This window comes from Anthonomus grandis, chromosome 4 (genome assembly GCF_022605725.1).
Source record: "Anthonomus grandis grandis chromosome 4, icAntGran1.3, whole genome shotgun sequence".
Classification (NCBI taxonomy): Eukaryota; Metazoa; Arthropoda; class Insecta; order Coleoptera; family Curculionidae; genus Anthonomus; species Anthonomus grandis.
The window spans coordinates 15485537-15497673 of record NC_065549.1 but is presented as its reverse complement, the minus strand read 5'-3'; the positions used below and the strand labels follow the sequence as shown (position 1 = coordinate 15497673).

The window sequence follows — 12137 nt, the reverse complement described above, 5'->3', positions numbered from 1 at the left end:
TGAAAGGCATGGTGCTTAATATTTTTTAGATAGTTATGAAAGTTGATTGTGACATGACAATTCTCATCATCATCACCACCACTTCTTTAGGAGTACAGAGCCGCTGTAAGGTTTTTTTTTCTTTGGTTAGTAATCTCGTCACTATTCTGGTTCTATTCCTGCTAGAAAGCGATGTTAGGGAAGATCAACACTAATAGGTTAACTAAAGATGTTATAGTCGGTTTACTCGGTTTTGAATCGTATTGATCACAATTGTTGCGTACTCTTTTATTGAGCTAAAATCAACATCTAAGATGGTAAATCTTGAACATGCTATTTTTTTGCAATGAAATACAATTTTATCAGATATAATTTCAATAACACTGAAATCTTGAGCTAATGGGGATTCACACCCTAAAAATTGGAACGCCTTATTAATTTCCAAAGAAACAGATATTGATATTTCTCCTAACTCGTCGTCAAAATAAACATGCTAAAGATAATCTCGACCCTCAATTAGAATAAAAGTTAGGAGAAAAAAGTCTAAAAATATCGTAATTTTAATCGGTTTTGTGCACCTGAATGTTGCGGCGAGTCCCAGAACAGAATGTAGTCCAAGGTTTTTATTTTTGTAATGTCGCGGTGCCGGCTTCGTATCAAAAGACATCGGGCCGACACGGACTAAAAATAATGTCTTCGACTAACTATAACTCGTGATACCCGCGACCTCACCAGAAAGGCCATTGCCGTACGTTTTATCGTTTGACTATGTTAGTGAAAAAACGTTTGTTTAGATCGCTTCTAACAAATCACATATAAATAGACTTGTTGACGTACTAATAAATCTTTCTGATAACTCTTTCTTCATTCATTCTTAAAATGTTTTAATTAATCTCTATAAATTATTTTTATTGAGTAATAATTCTTGATCCTTAATCCTGATCTTCTTCGATATATTTATTAGGAACTTGGGCTCTCTTTCACTCATTCTTACAATTATATCTAATCCCTTCTTCATCAATACCTTCTTACCCTAACTCTTAGTATTCTGTATACAGGGTGTCAATTTGAAAACTTTCAATGCAAATATCTCTGAAACTAAAAAAGTTAGAGAAGCGCAATTTGGAACAAATGTTATACAGGTAGGGAAAACTACAACCACCATATGAAATTAAAGGTAATTTGGAGTAGTATACAACTGTACAAGAATTGTTCCTAAATTTTATACTGGGTCAAATAAAGGTATATGTGAACTGAAATAATTTTTTTTGAAGTGTTATTTTATTTAATTAGATGCTCAAAATGCATTCCATTGTGGGCTGAACAGAAGTATAATCTTTTTTCAAATTAATTTTTCACATTTTCAAACACTTCTTTTGGAATAGATGCACATTCTGTAATAATCCGTTGCCGAAGATCATCGAATGAAAATGGTTCCACTTTAAAGACAACAGTTTTTAAGTGATCGCAGAGAAAAAAGTCGAGGGGTGTTAAATCTGGTGATCTTGCCGGCCATTCCATTGGAACTCTTCTCCCAATTCATTGGTCTGGAAACGCATAATGTAAAAATTTCCTCACAGGAAGAACCTACTGGGACGGTGCTCCTTCTTGTTGAAAATGTAATAAGTCTACGTTTAGTTAGTTAGTTATTTTCTACTTCAACAATTTTAAGATGAATGGTGGTTTCCAATATTTCCAAGTTAGTTTCGCCATTTAGGTTACTAATAATAAATAGAGGCCCGACAATAGTATCACCCAATATTCCCGCCCACACATTGATTCTTTCTGGATACTGTGTGTGTGTCCTTTCCTGAAAACATGCGGATTGCTTATATACTAATAGGTATATAAGTATAGGTACTTATATATAACTTAGGAGTAATAAGTAGTTCTGTCATTCCCTTGCAAAATTCGATTCTTTGGTCAGAGTCAAGGCATTCACGAGATTCCTTAACAATTTGCATTTTGCATGGATGGAAATTACTTAATTATAGTACCTGACTCCTAGATTCATGACAAATTCCTGTTATCGCTGAAGCTTGGCGTAGAAACAATGTATTCATAGCAAAATGTCTTAATACTTCTACTTGTGCCGCTTCATTAAGCGCTTTACGCTGAATTCTTTTTTATCACTGATCCTGTTTTTGAATCCAAATTTGAGAATTCGTTGCCTCACGTAAGTATTTTGCCTTGTAACATATATGTTTACCAGCGTCATTTTCAGCTCACCCAGTTTTTGGCTTTGTCCTTGAATCTCAAGTTGTATTTTTCAAAACCAAGTTGTTACAGAAATGTTAAGACCTTAAAACTAACACAAGTCTGAATAGCATTACTTCCAAAATAGTCATTTTCCAAATTGAACCAAATGTGGTGAGACTTCTTTCATAGAAGTAGATTATACAATCAAAGCAGTTTCTCAATATTTCATAAGTCTCTAGACATAAATTGCTACGTCATGATACTGTGGTAATAGTTTCAAACTTTCATCAATATCAATCTTAGCTAAGTTATTAATGTAAATCGATTTCTTTATGGGTATAAGAAACGACTATGTTTATCACTCAATATTGAGTGCGATCTCAACAGAATTGAGTGGCCAACTCTCTGGACGTCATCCAATCTAAGGTAGCAATGTGGATCCTGTACCCTTAGTCAGACATGTTCTAGCATCGATGCAGTTTAAGGCCTTCGACAGGTCATAAAATACTAGTTTTGAACACTACTTGACAGTAGTGAGATGTCTCTATACTTATAATGGCTTTTACGAATAGACTAGTATTATCTTATTATAGAATATTATGATCCCATTATAGAATAGTATGATCTTTCAGGGAGTCAGAATGGCAAGCACCAAAGTCAAACTCAAATCTCTTGAAATACCAATTTCCCTACTTGTCTGCTTCATTCTTGAGTCTTGGTGTCTCCCATCTTTATATCAGTTATCATTTCACTATTTCTCAAAATGATGCCTTCTGGATAATTTCAGGATGCTCTTGGAATCTAAGGACATTCACTGAGCATATGGACTAAATCCTTGAACATCTTTTCTAAAAGATAGGTAAGGGGATGAATATTGAGCTGAGTATATGTTGAAAATTATTTATTCGCATTGATTGCCTCACATATTGTATTGATTATATTATCTAACTCTAATTCTTTAAAGAGGTACAGAGAAGAAGCAGTTTTTCCGGCTTCGTTACTGTGATTTTTTTCCTGCTGATGTGATTTGTACCTATCCTTTGAGAATGTTGTTAATGGCTTGTGTTCCTGGAATTCTATTTTCATCTTTCCATATGATACCAATGTTGCTATTATCAGTTTAATTACAGTCATGTCTTCGCGATCTCTTGAGATGATGTTTTCTAGATAATTTTAGAATACTTTTGAAATCTGAAGATATCGAGGCTGGTCTTATATTTTCGGTTATGCTAATTGCCCAGACTGAGCATATGGCGAGATCTATTAAAAATATTTTCTTGGAAGCTGACAACAGACCGCAGAATGCTCCTATACCTATCATTCATTCATATCTTGTATTATATTGCCTCCCTTTTTTAGATTTATGATATAGAATTGTATTTCTTGCATCTTTCTTACATCTGGTTTATGGAGAAACCAAAGATGCAGGTTGTGATTTGATTGGTGATTTTTTGATCAATTCCAAGACTTATCACCTTTAGCTTTGGACTTGTTTAATTGCTGCTATTGAATAGGATCAGACGGAGTTTCCATTTCCTCAAATTTAATTTTATTTTCAAGGTCTTTATTAAATTATCTTGAAGCTTTGTCTGGTTATTACATAATACCGTCTTAACGAAAAAAATTATCTATTTTTAGCACAACTTGAGTCACTTCTTGACTACCTTATCTCTCATTGACAAAATTAATAATTATCACCATATTAATATGTTAAGCGTCAGTCGGTGCGCGCTTGAATGGCCAACGGGTAACCATTTATGGAATACTGATTTATTGTTAAAAATTAATATATTTCAATTATCGTCGGCCTTTTATTAATTTCTTAAAACCTTCTGGTGCTCTTAATATGGCCAATAATGGCTATATCCGGATGGTAATCGATTAAAAACTACCGCGATTGTGACAGTGGTCAAGATTTATGGTTGATTTTTTAATTTGAAAATGAGAATTATTGTGCTTCCTGTGGAAAAAAATGAAGACGTAAAAGAGCAGTTGATAGTTTTCAGATATAGAAAGTAATTTAGATGATCATATTTAAGTGTGCCAAAGAAACAGTCAGAGAAATTGACTAGGGTGTTCATTGCTTAACAGTTTTCTCATCAAGTGTCAAATGACAAATATCTTGTTTTCTGGATTTTCGATTTTGCATCGTAATTTTTGCTTAAAATCTGTAGGATTGACATTAAATTTTGTCTAGATAACAGATTTTTCAATTTTGGTATCGGTTCTACAAAACTCTTAGTTCTTAGCTTTTGTAGGAAAGCATAAGAAAATATGAAGACATACGAGCTTGAATTGTCTCGTTAACGTCTAATTATCCAGAGATGTACAGTAGAATAATTTGATATTGATGATCATTTGTGTCTGCTGAAAAAATTTAATGAAAAACCAGATGAATCAGACGATTCTTTTAAAGGTTTAATGACTTTTTTTAGCTTGTTCTTAAATTTGTATTATCCCCTGCTGCTCCAATGTTTTCATACACTTGTTTTTTACTAATCATGTAGAAACATTCAATAATTTCTTTCCATCTTACTATTTTATTAGCTAGCAGGCGGTGGCAGGAAGTTAAGCGAGATTTTCATGGAGTTGAAATTATTTCTTCATCCTTTACATCATTATTATCTCTTAAGGTATTTTCCTATTTTTAGACTTTTAGAGTAGAGACTCGTAGAGAGTTTTCTTATTTCAAATAAACCTTCAACCCCTTGGAAAAAGTTTAATGAAACACCAAATGCGGTCAAAGCATCAAATGGAGCTTCTTTAAAGATTTTCAAGTTTAAATATATATGTGCACATCAGAAAACAGCAGCATTTTTAAAATTCTATGAGAAGATAAATTTTAGACTTAAATGAGTTGAAGTAAAACTAACGCTCCGTCAATGTCTACGTGATATGGAGTGTACAAGAAATATTTTGTAACAATAAATTATAAATTTTATTTGAAGTTCTTATTTCTTAAACTTGTTCATTATACTCTGTGCAGTAATTGGAAAATTCCATTTCGAAACCCATGGTATATATTATGATATCCAAGTTTGTGATATCCAGCTATTCATATCTGGTTTTGGGTATCGCTATCGATATCTGGTTTTCTATATACCTTAGTGGTAGGATGATTTACAAAACTTTGACGATTCTAGTAGTACGTAGTTACTAGGAGAAATCCAAATTCAATGATATTAATTAAATCATCATCAATTAATGTTTATTCGCAATTCGTTTTTCTTTAATTTCTGCTGGCTGGCCTGGTTTTTATTTGCTAACTGGTTTCTTCCCCAGCTGATTTAACCTAAAGAAACAATAAATGTCTTAAAAATCTTTTTCTTTGCCAATTATTAATTACTTGATTCATCACATTAGGTCTTATTTTCTTTTATTATTGGCAATCCTTGACCATCTGTCCATCTTATATTTTCTTCTGTAAATATCAGTTTGGCCCCCTGCAGTTTGTGTCAAACCCTAAAGAGCCATGCCAAGAACAAGAACACCTTATGTGGCCCGAGCACATACCTTACATAAGTCAAAAAAATCTTGAGTATTCCAATCTCGTGAATTTCAAGCATAATAAATCATTAGCTCGGTCTCTCTTTGGGCAAAATATTCCTTCGTGTATGTGAATTCTTAGAATAAAATTTAATATGCCATAATTTCAGGCTCGTCAAGCACCGATGGTTTAGTCATCAGCATAAGTTTTTCTTCGTTCATCTGATATTCATTGATTATTAACATTAATACATCGTTTTTTATTAGTCTATTTTTAGCTTCATTATTTTCTATCGCATATTCACTCTCAGTTAAGTATTACGTAAGTCTTAAAAGTGATTCATACCAATCATACACACCAGTTTATTACAAAACTAATCGCAGAGTCGTTGAACTTTGCGAAAAAATCGTAACTGGTGCTTGTAATTATTTATTTGTGTATGTTTCGGTATAAGCTGTTTATCGCAGTAGTCTAGACATAAATTAATCAACATATCAATAAAATAGGTAAATGTACAAGTGTGCTTCAAGGAGGAAGACACTGATAAAAAGGTGTTCATTAATGTGATTTCCAAAAATCCGTTGTCCATTGAAGCGTGATGAAGGTGACTGAACTGATAATGAACAGCCATTGGCCATATTTTCATTGTAAGTTATCCAAAAGTTGAGTGTAATAAATAAAGTCAGAGGTAAATAAAAAATCGGTTAAAGGACATTCAAATCAAGTTTCTTCAGTCTGTCAGAACACTCTGTCATTCTCAATAATGAAGAAAACAGTGAAATTGACGTGAATTTTAGCAGACTTATATTACCAGATGCTAATTCAAACAATTTCATCAAAGCCCAGTAACAAGCTTCCAGTCATCAGGAAACTGATCTTTTATAAAACTTGTTTCTAAATTCTTCCTGCGTGGTCACTAGTACAGTTTGATGTTTTGTTGTTCAACCTGATCCTTTCTTCAAAAATTGTTTTTCCAATCGTGGACTCTATGAGAGATTAAACTATCTAAATTAGAGTCTTAGTTTAGCGAATTTCAGTATTGGCTTCACAGGAAACTTTCAGGTAGCTAGGCCTTTTTACAAAAAACGTCAAAGGTGTAGCTGAGCGTTTAGAATGGCTAAGAAGTGCTAGACATATCTACTGGATACCCAGGTCTGAAATGGATATCCAGATATGGATGCCATATATGGAACTTTTGTATATCCATATGAATTTTGTCAATACTTGAACGTCTTTAATATACACATATATTGTGGAAGCCATAAGAACCTAAGCAAAAATGCATGCAGAGGTTTATTCTTCTGGAACAATATTATTTCACATTTATTTTTACTTCAACCCATCATTTGGGAAATAACGCCTAATATTAATTGTTTTGTTTAAACCTCACATCAAACAGAAACATTTCCTGGAAGTGTTTGGTACTTTGATTCGTCCGGTCTTTCATTACATTTCTTCCAGGCAGTTAAAGTTCTATACGAATCAAGAAAACCCTAGTTGCTTTAAAAAATTTGATTTCTAGAAGTGGCAAATAACTTAAGAGATTAAAACAACTCAAGAAATAATAAATAACTTGAACTAGGTACATAGAAAAACTGCTAGTGTCAAATGCCTGGTCGAAACAGAACATTTTCTTCTGCTTGGAGAGTTTAGGAAGGGCTTGAACTGTCTAGAAGAGATATCTTTAACATTTGTCTGCCTGAAATACAATCTTATTTATATTTTATTTTAAATAAGGAGAATTTAGTTTATTTAATATTAAAGTTTGATTATAAATCTTAAAAAATTTGCTTCTAATGCTTGGAAATACTTAAAGTAATTAATAGGAGTCAACAAACTTTATTTGCCTGGAATGAATAAACCAGCTTCTATAAAAGTAGTCAACTGCCTGGAAGGAGCAGAAGATGACTTCTGCTCAAAGGTTCAGTCTAAATAATTTAATAACTAGAAAACGTGTTAATAGTATAAAATTTATCAAATATAAAATTGATGATTTCTGCCATATTGGACCGGATGAAAATCTCAAGAAAAGAAATTTAATTTTATTGTAAGTTATCCAAAATTTTAATGTAATGAATAAAGTGGACGTCAAAAGTAAATAAAATATCGCTTAGAGAAGCTTCTTGGCTTAGGTAAATCAGAATAGTTAAAGATGAGAATAAACTTCGAAAGAATAACATTCTGTCATTGCTTATAATCAACAAAACAGTGAAACTGAGTTAAAACTTGGCAGATTTACATATAAGCAGGTGCTGTTTCAAACAATTTCGCGAGTCATCAGACAACTAATCTTTTATAAAACTTGTTTCTAAATTCTTCCTGTGTGGTCACTTCTACACGTTGTTATGTTCCAAGCTGGATCTTTTGAAAAGTAAACTATCCAATCTTTTTATGACTGTAAAATAAAGAGAGACAACCAGATACAACCCCAAATATCAAGAATCTAGTGATTAGCCAGGTCTGAAATAGGTATCGAGATAGTACAGAATAGGACAGAAAGCATCTGGATATCTTATGAATTCTACAAATAGTACTTCTTTGGACCATTGTGAATGTTATATATGGAATTCATGTCTAGCCATATAGATTTTGCCAATTAGTACATATATTAAACATATACAAGCCATAAGAACCTAAGAGAAAATTTATGCAGAGGTTTATTAAGGAGCATTTGGTTTTACTCTAACACAAAATTTGGGAAATGTAGGAACTAATTTCTTTGTTTAAATCTCACATCTGTATGCTCTCATAATTTTCAAAATGCTGTTTATTGATGTGAAATTTAACATTTAGACATTGGAATTATTGGAATCACTAGAATTTAAACAGTTTGGTGCTTTGATTCCTCCGGCTTTCTATTAAATTCCCAGGCAGCTGTTCTGTACGAATAAACATAACAAGAATAACAAAAAAACCCTTAGTTGCTAGAAAACCCTGGTCGAAAGAGAAAATTTTGTTCTACATTGAGACTTGTTTATATAATCTTGTTTATATTTTATTTCAAATAAAGAGAATTCAGTTTGCTTATAAATCTTAAATATTAGTTTCTATAATGCTTGGAAGTACTTATAATGATTAAGATATATTAAAAAACTTCAATTGCCTGGAATGCATACACCAGTTTCTTTAAAAGTAGTCAACTGCCTGGAAGTAGCACAAGATGACTTCTGCTCAAAGGTTTGATCTAAATTACTTAATAACCAGAAAACGTATTAATAATACAAAATTTATCAAATATAAAATGCAGGGTTTGTGCCATCTTGGACCGTTTATTATTGAATACAGAACTATTATTAATAATAATTATGAAAAGCCTAAGAAAAGTAATGTAATTTCATTGTAGTTATCCAAAAGTTTAGTTTATTATATAAAGTCACAGCTAAATGAAAAATCGCTTAAAGAACATTCTAATAGAGTCAGAAAACTTGAGGATAACGATACATTTTCAAAGAATAACAGTATGTCACTTATAAACAGAGAACTGACTTGAAACTTGGCAGAATTATAAAAAAGCCAGATGCTGTTTCAAACAATTTTATAAAAGCTCAATAACAAGCAAAGGATCTTTTATAAAACGTGTTTATAAATTCTTCCTCTGTGGTCACTACTACACGTTCATGTCTTGTTGAACAATCTGCTCGTTTCTTTCGAATGTTCTTAGAAGCATGGAAAATCACTTGAAATTATGTAAGATTAAACTAACCCTATTTCCTAGACTTTATAGGAAACTTTCGGATAGTTAGGCCTTGTTATAAAAAACCTTAAAGGCATAAATGAGCGTTTAGAATGATTGAGAAGTACCGATAGTTTTATGATTGTATAATAATAGATGCCAGATACAACCACAAATAGGATAAATAAATCTTCTGGATACCCAGTAGATTTTTGCTAACTTTCTTGAGTTTCAGAGATTTGAGCATTTTTTGACTAGAAATTAATTTTTTTTAAGGTAATGTAAGAAAGAAACTTTTTAATTAAATAATAAGAAATCTTTAATTTCCAGGTGCGATTTCTTTATTTTTGAAAATAAAATTAAAAATCCTTGAAATAGATCTTCAATGATTTTATTAAAGGAATTTGTGTTGGAGTTTTCAAATTTCCAACTTCCTTATCTTTTTAAATTAATTTTTTTAGGTAAATTATTTTAGTTTCCAGACATGATTTCTTTACTTGAAAAAAATCCTTGGAATAGGTGTTCAATGATTCTATTAGAGAAATTTAAGTTCCAAATTTTAAATCTCTAGCTCTCCTGATATGAGTATTTTATCCTAGATTTCTTTTTTTAGATGTTTTTTTTTTCAATTTTCGTTGGTGATTTCTTCATTTTTGAAAATAAAATTAAAAATCTTTGAAATAGATATTCAGTGATTTTATTAGAGAAACTCGGATGAGTTGATTTGAAAAATCAACAAAAAAAATTCCTTTCTATTTAAAGGTACTTTTGTTAAATGTTAAGAAAAATAAAAAAAATTACAAGAAATAAGGAGGAACAAGACGCACAATAAACAGCAAAAAATTTAAAGTAAATGCTAATAATATGTGAAAAAAAACTCGTAAAGTGACGCTTTTTGTTAGCATACTTGCAAACTTCACTAATCAATACATGGATTGCCAAAAAAAAAATTCTGAAAAGGTATATCCAGATATGAATACCTTCATGGACTCCATATATGAAACTCCTGTATATCCATATAGATTTTGTCAATTATTTGAACTTCATCAATATACACTTGCATTAAAGAAGCTGTATATTGAGACTATATTCGTACGGAATGTTTTCATCTCAAGAGGATTTAGTTTTACTTCAATACCTCATTTGGGGCATGTGGGATCTTATTTTTTAATTTAAAACTCACATTTGTATATCCCATCATTTTTAAAATGCTGTTTTCTAATGTGAAATTTCACTTTTAGATATTGGATTATCTTTGGAAACATTTTCTAGTGTTGGGCGTTTTGATTTCTTTGGGCTTTCATTAAATTGGTTTTCTTCAAGGAAGCAGAAGTTTGAATCAGGAAAGCCCTAGTTGCCTTAAAAAATCTGATTTTAGGAATGGAAATATGCCTTAAAATGATACAATAACTTTAAGAAGTGATGAATAACTTCAACTACATAGAAAATCTACTGGTGTCAAATGTCTGGTCGAAAGAGGCAATTTGTCAAACCAAAGATCTCACTATAGGACTACAGAATCTAGTTTAATTATTTTTTTTTTTTTTGAAATTGAAATCTTGTCTAATGTTCGAAAGTACTTAAAACGATTAAGTGATATCAAGAACCCTCAAACTTCAATTGTCTGGAATGAATAAATCAGATTTTCTATAAACGCGAATATTGACGTCAAGTGCTTGGACGTAGCAAAAAATTCTCTTCTAAACGCTTAAAGTTTCAGAATAAATGACATTATAAAAAGCCCAAGACAAGAAATGTAAGGGGGATGTTTCAATTATAGGAAGTCTTTAAGTTATCCACTTTCCAAGTGGAGCACATCTAAAGATAAAGGAAAAGACGCTCTCCAGAAGCCTTTTTATTTCAGAATAACTCTTGTTGAGTTGAATGAAGTTATCAAAGAATCTGATATCTTCGATAGGAATTTATAGGGCTGGGAGAAGCAGAAGAGGATGAACGTAATTTACTTTTAATATAGCAACTGTCCTGTACGAACAGTTTTAGAACAGAAAAAAAAGTATCAAAAGTTTAAAAGATTGCTGTTCCAGAAAGCACCTAATCTAGTTATTAAAAGTTTTTTTCCTAAAATGCTAATAAGATTCAACTTCTTAACGTGGTGGTTATAAAACTGATTAAGGTAGAAGAAGAATAAATATTGAGAATATAATCAAACCCTGTTGTCTAATGTTGGTAAAGCTACACTTTTATACTATTTCTCTTATCATCTAAACATTTTAAAACATCTACTGGGCACAAACGTGAACAAACGCGGCAACAATTTACAACTTGAGCTTTAATTTGTTATTCTTTCTTCTTGATTGATTTAAATTGAGACTAATGCTTCGAGGATTACAGACAAAAGACATTCACCATCTCTTTTAAATTAATAGCTAAGATTCGCGTCTTCAGAAAATACATTTCAATTTATTATTACGTCAAGGATTTTTACATACAGGGCGGCCATTTGTAAACTACATAAGAGTAAATGACGTAAGTTAAGACGTTTTATAAAATTAATGTAACTGTTGATTTTAGACTTAAGGTTTTTATTTTTTAGGTCTTTGCATAGCAGAGTGATACAGATGCTCAAAATTATAATTTGAAAGTTCTCGAATTTAAAATATTTGCTGTCATTATGATAAATTTCTTTCCAGTCCTATATAAGTGTAGATCATCAAATGTATTAAATTATGAAATGAAACTCAATATGAACAGTTTGAAGTTAAATGGTGAAACTTTGAACAATCTGTCACATGAAAATGAATGACAGCAGATATTTTCGTTTCCGAATGGCTTCCTTGT

The 12137-nt window shown here is 31.4% G+C and overlaps 1 protein-coding gene across 32 annotated transcripts in view; it reads left to right on the top strand.

Annotated features, from left to right (window-relative positions):
* Positions 1 to 12137, top strand: part of LOC126734862 (dystonin) — a 426801-nt gene that overhangs the window by 207509 nt on the left and 207155 nt on the right. The gene's annotated exons all lie outside the window — the stretch shown is intronic.